A 6941-nucleotide genomic window follows, 5' to 3' on the forward strand; every position below is an offset into this window, starting at 1 on the left:
ATCTATTTTTGTTTGGAAATAGCTGTTCCTTCAGATATCACAGATGCGTGTTTACGAATCCAGTGCAAGTTGCTGAACACTTTTTTGTGCATTTTCTGAAGCTAAAGTTCAACCGTAAAGGAAAAATGGCACATAAGGTAATTTATTCAATTTTTATTTAGTCTCAATTGGAAATGGGAAGATAAAAAGGTACAAAAAGTCAACTCAATCGTGTTTCTTTTAAACACTTTCATGTTAGCCACGTATTTCTAAACAATCGTTGCTTTTCGCTCAACACTGACCTCTCGTGGCCAGAGGTTAAAATGCATTAAGACTTGGGTTTAAGTTCCCCCCTCTATGATGGTTCATTATTCGCGGATTTTCTGTACGATTTTAATAAAATTATCTTATTATTAAACTCTCGTATGTGGGAAATGAGAGCCACACTTGTTGCATTTTTCATCTTTTTATGGAATACAAGGAAACAGTAGCTTTCCCAGAGGTCCATTACAGTGATCTACATTATATTTTCTTGATTTGTATTGATTCTGGATGTTATCCATCCTACACCCTTATATACTAGGAGAGCATCTTCTCACTTAGCAACAGCAAGTGTGTGTTCCATTTATAGACATAGGCAGGTCTGAGACACTGACTCCGTGTGCGTGCATGTGTGAGCGGGGGATACATGCATGCACACTATCTCTCGCTCCCCGCCTCCGTTCTCCAGCACCGAAATGGCAGAGCTCAGCGAAAGGCACCATGATGCATTGCAGCCATCACACACACAAACACACACATACAGTTAAAACCCAATGACGATTTTGCAGCGATACAGCTTCATCTCCAGTCTTCATGCAGATGAAAAAATTGAGTGAAATAATATAACCCACGCAACATATACACGCACACGCTCTTGGTTGGTAACCATAGCAACTAAAGCACCGGGGCATGCTCAGTAATTGTGATGGAAGGTTTGGTGCACGTGAGCATGAGGTGTAACACTATGAGAGCACGTGACTATTCCGCCTCTGTCACGGTTCTGATACTACCTTTCCAAGGCAGAAAATTGCCAGGTTGACTTTGTACCGCCCATTCTGTGTTGGTGGTGCAACTATGAAACGGCAACATGGGTATGAAGGTGGAAAGTGACATCGTTTACAGGCAGTTTGAAACAGTACATTTCTTTGTGGGGATTCTGTATAAATACAGGATCATTTTGTTGCTAAGTAAGTTTGTAAGTACTCTGTTGTATTGCTAAAAAATCCATACGGCACCCCTAGAGGCCTTATGGCAAAAGTCAACATTATAAATTAGGAGTGTGACAATATATTGAAAAAGTGATATATCGCAATACTCTGTAGCCCAAAAGGTTATTGAAATGCCCCCGCCAAGGATTGATATATAGCTTTAAAGAGGTGTCACTGCTTAAAAAAATGAACCAACAGGTTGCTACCAAAATCTTCAATTAGAAAGTGTCTACGTTAGCTCACTGGCTGCCATTGACGGTGCTAGACATTCAATTCATTTTGACTGGATTGGACGTCTAGCGCCGTCAATCGCAATGAAACTTTTGTGGGCATGTACAGATAACTTGCTGTTCATTTTAGGACATTTATAGGTTAGTTCTTGTTAATTTTGAGTCATTCATTTGGGACATTAATCTATTCAGTAATCCAAAATCAACAGGGAATGACCTGTAAATGACCCAAAATCAACAGAAAGTAGCCCGTAAATACCCCAAAAGGAAAAGGAAGTGACAAAAAAAATCAACAGGAGATGACGCGAACTGCTCCAAAATGAACTCCTTGCCTTCATTGGTTGCCAGGGACAGTTATAGACGTCCAATCCGTTTAAAATAGGAGGGATGGCAGTGAATGAACGAATTTCATTCGCTGCCATTGGATTGGATGTCTACTACTGATAAACTCATTACATCCCACAGCAGAATGATGAAAATAGCTTGTTTTTCTGTTTATTAGTTGTTTTACATTAACAAGTTCCATTTTTTTTTTTTTTTTTTCCATTGCGACGTAACCTGAATTTCCGTGTAAGCCGGAATGAACCCTTTAAGTACTCCTAAATACCCCCTAAATCTAAAAATTATTAAAAATTATACGTCATTGTACTGTCCTCGCCAAGACTTTGGCACGAAGTCCTAGCTAGACAGCAAGGTAAGCTGTTGTCCTTCCCCTTTCTCTCCCACTCAGCTTCACGACTTCTTCGTGGGAGCAAATACATTCTTGTGTGTACATACGCTTTTACTTGCGTGCGGAAGTACTACCTGCTCTACGCTTCCTGTGCTAAAATTAAAAGCATGCATTGCAAAACAGAAGTCAACATTATAATCAAATACACATCTCGCCAAAGGGAAGAAGAGTCATATTAATAAAATAAAATACAAAATAAGATTCTGCGAGGTACAATGTTTCCGCAACTGGGGGGGGGGGGGGGGGGGGGGGGGGAATCACGTAAGTCGGGTTAGTCGTAAGACTAGTAACCCGGGGACTACCTGTATGATGGGAATTTACCTCGATAAAATAGCTGACATGCAACCGGTACCGGCCCTCAACATAGACAAGCTAGGCAGTTGCTTAGGGTGCCATCTAGTGAAGGGGGCGCCAAATTGCTTTGGGGTAGAATAAAAAAAATAAAATAAAATACTCATGTTACACCTCCTAACGTTTTCTAACATATCAACCACAATTCAGTATGCTACATATAAAAAAATATTTTATGTTCAAAATGGCAGTGAGTCAAATAATGACCTACCACCCTGATCCTCTTATTTTGTTCCCTTTGCACTCTTGTATACAGTGAAAGGTGTGGGTAGGGGTTGTGCATCATCATCTACTGATTTTTCAACAGTGCTAGCTGCTAATACAATGTTTCACTTATGTTGCTGTCAATAAGACATTTAAGACTTTTAATATAAAAAGGTTCAAGCCTTCAGATGCTGCTTTATGAAGGCGACAAAAGGAGGTGGAGAAAATACAGGCCTAGGATAGGGGTATGCTCGTCATTATCTTAAACAAAAGTTACCGTAATTTTCGGATAATAAGACGCTACTTTTTTCCCAAATTTTGAATCCTGCGGCAAATAGTCCAGTGTGGCTTATTTATTGATTAATTTGGGTTAATACTACACCTGAGTGAGCACCTGAGTATAAGTCATCAGCCATAAAATGCCTAATGAAGAGAAAAAAACATATAAGTCGCACCGGAGTATAAGTCGCATTTTTTGGGGAAATTTACGTGATAAAATCCAACACATAGAACAGACATGTCATCTTCAAAGGCAATTTAATATGAAAATACAATAGAGAACAACATGCTGAATAAGTGTACAGTGTAAAGTGCATGAACAACGAAATGCGAATATACTGTCCTCACCAGGACGCTACGGCTCGGTCCTGGCTATTCAGTGGGCTAAACTCCCAAATGACGATGCTGGACGTCTGTATAATTTGCTGAATCAATTTCGTCCTCGATACCAAACAGGTTCGCATCAACGTAAATAAATGATAATTAGGTGCTTTTACAGCAATGACAAAAACGGTTAGCATGCGTTTGCTAGCATTAGCACATCGTTCAAACAACCACACAACTGGCTCTAAGTGTCCGATCGCGGGTGGAAAACACACAACAACAACAGAAAAGATGACACACATAGGCGTTGCCTCTGTAGAGATATTTTACAAGCATAAAAAATGAACGTAGGTTCGCAGCCATGTTTCTCTCTCGCTAACTCGCCCACTCACTCATAGCTACGTAGCTGTCAGTCTGCTTCTGGCGTGTGAGCACTCTTCTTCACGTAAACAAGTGCAAGTGCGCCCCACATGGGCGTATAAGTATGCATTTCAATACAAAAAAGTCAATAATACAATTGAACACACATTGCCAAAGGCAGAACGCGAACGTGGCCATAGCTATTAAGAGTTATTCAGATAACTATAGCATAACGAACATGCTAACAAGTTTACCAAACCATCAGTGTCACTCCAAAACACCAAAATAACATGTGAAATAATATCATAATGCGTTAATAATTTCACCCATAAGTCGCTCCTGAGTATAAGTCCCACCCCCAGCCAAACTATGAAAAAAAACTGTGACTTATAGTCCGAAAAATACGGTAGGTAACACTTTGACAGTGTTGTCATAAGACTGCTATAAGACCGTTATAAGATTGACATGGCACTATATTGGGCATTAATGAATGCTTATGACAGATGTCATTAATTGTCATCGGCAAATTATGGCACCAACTCCATTATGTCCAGCTCGGAATTTTTGCATCCATTCAAAAGTGAGATGGCACAAAATGACGTCTGTCATAATCATTCATTAATGCCCAATACACATAAATTCACAAATATAACCCCTGGCAAAAAGTATGGAATCACCAGTCTCGGACGAGCACTCACTAAGACATTTTATCATGTAGAGCAAACTAGCTTGAAAAAAATAGTTTCAAAAGTGCAACTCTTGAGCATTCAGAAACGCACACCTTGTCAAGAGTCAAGAATCTGCTCTGTACAAGGTGTCAAGAGTCAAGCATCTGCATTGGACAAGGTGATGATTCTGGAACTTTTGCTTGGTGCTGTTCCAGTGAGATTTACAAAGATGACTCACTGAAGAAAACATCAAAATTCCCTCAGTCCCTGATGATATGGGGCTGCATGTCAGGCAAAGGCACTAGGGAGATGGCTGTGGTTAAATCTTCAATAAATGCACAAGTTTACATTGGAATTTTAGACAGCTTTCTTATCCCTTCAATTGAAAATATGTTTGTTATTTTCCAAGATGACAGTGCATCATGCCACAGAGCTAAAACTGTTAAAGCATTCCTTGGCGAAAGGCTCATCCAGTCAATGTCATGGCCTGCAAATAGCCCAGATCCCAACCCTATTGATAACCTGTGGTGGAAAATGAAGGGAAAAAATGGTCCACAGCAAGGCTCCGACCTGCATAGATGATCTGGCAACTGCATTCAAAGAGAGTTGGTGCCAAATTGATTGAAATTGCCAATTGATGAAGAATGCTCATCAAGTCCATGCCTCAGAGACTGCAGGCTGTAATGAAAGCCAGAGGTGGTGCTACTAAATACTAGAGATGTGTTTTGATTGTTATTTCTTTGTTTCTTTCTCATGATTCCATAGTTTTTTACTCAGAATGGAGTGATTCCGTATACACTCACCGACCACCTTATTAGGTACACCATGCTAGTAGGTTGGACCCCCTTTTGCCTTCAGAACTGCCTCAATTCTTTGTGGCATAGATTCAACAAGGTGCTGGAAGCATTCCTCAGAGAGTTTGGTCCATATTTACATGATGGCATCACACAATTGGTGCAGATCTGTCGGCTGCCCATCCATGATGCGAATCCCCCGTTCCACCACATCCCAAAGATGCTCTATTGGATTGAGATGTGGTGACTGTGGAGGCCATTTGAGTACATTGAACTCATTGCCATGTTCAAGAAACCAGTCTGAGATGATTCCAGCTTTATGACATGGCGCATTATCCTGCTGAAAGTAGCCATCAAAACTTGGGTACATTGTGGTCATAAAGGGATGGACATGGTCAGCAACAATACTCGGGTGGGCTGTGGCATTCCAACAATGCTCAATTGGTACTAAGGGGCCCAAAGAGTGCTAAGAAAATATTCTCCACACCATTACACCACCAGCAGCAGCCTGAACCGTTGATACAAGGCAGGATGGATCCATGCTTTCATGTTGTTGACGCCAAATTTTGACCCTACCATCAGAATGTCGCAGCAGAAATCGAGACTCATCAGACCAGGCAACGTTTTTCCAATCTTCTATTGTCCAATTTCGATGAGCTTGTGAAAATTGTAGACTCAGTTTCCTGTTCTTAGCTGAAAGGAGTGGCACCCAGCGTGGTCTTCTGCCGCTGTAGCCCATCCGCCTCAAAGTTCGACGTACTGTGCATTCAGAGATGCTCTTCTGCCTACCTTGGTTGTAACAGGTGGTTATTTGAGTCACTGTTGCCTTTCTATCAGCTCGAACCAGTCTGGCCATTCTCCTCTGATCTCTGGCATCAACAAGGCATTTCCGCCCACAGAACTGCCGCTCACTGGATATTTTTTCTTATTCGGACCATTCTCTGTAAGCCCTAAAGATGGTTGTGCGTGAAAATCCCAGTAGATCAGCCGTTTCTGAAATACTCAGACCAGCCCTTCTGGCACCAACAACCATGCCATGTTCAAAGTCACTCAAATCACCTTTCTTCCACATACTGATCCTCGGTTTGATCTGCAGGAGATTGTCTTAAACCATGTCTACATGCCTAAATGTACCGAGTTGCCGCCATGAGATTGGCTGATTAGAAATTAAGTGTTAACGAGCAGTTGGACAGGTGTACCTAATAAAGTGGCCGGTGAGTGTATATTTTCCTGCACTTGCTCTATAAAAGTAAAATTTCCTGACCACCACAATGTTTTTTATTCATTTCTTTTAGTGTTTTCGAATGCATGATGAAATGTCTGACTGAGTGCTCGTCCGAGACTGGTGATTGCATACTTTTTGCTAGGGGTTGTATTATGGTGGAATATTTTGATAACAACTTGTTGGTTCCTTTTTAAATTTTTTGTTTTTGTTTTTAAACATTGACACCTTGTTGAAACGATATCTCGATTCTTGTCAGGAGCATATCGATAACCTTTTGGGATACAAAGTATCACGATATATCACCATTTCGATATTTTATCACACCCCTAGTCCAAATACTGTTTCGGTATCGAGTTATTTTTTGGGTATTTTGTGGAATCCCTGCGTGGAATACTTGGAAGAAAAAAACACACAGACATATACACATGAATTCAGTAAAGATGGATGAAGTGTTTCCTCTGCATTTGTCTCCGCATCCAGGCTACCCCCTTTTTGCGCACGTCGCTTCTCTCTCGGAGGCGACGACGTCCTAAAGGGAGTCCGGAAT

This window comes from Corythoichthys intestinalis, chromosome 9 (assembly GCF_030265065.1).
Source record: "Corythoichthys intestinalis isolate RoL2023-P3 chromosome 9, ASM3026506v1, whole genome shotgun sequence".
Lineage (NCBI taxonomy): Eukaryota > Metazoa > Chordata > Actinopteri > Syngnathiformes > Syngnathidae > Corythoichthys > Corythoichthys intestinalis.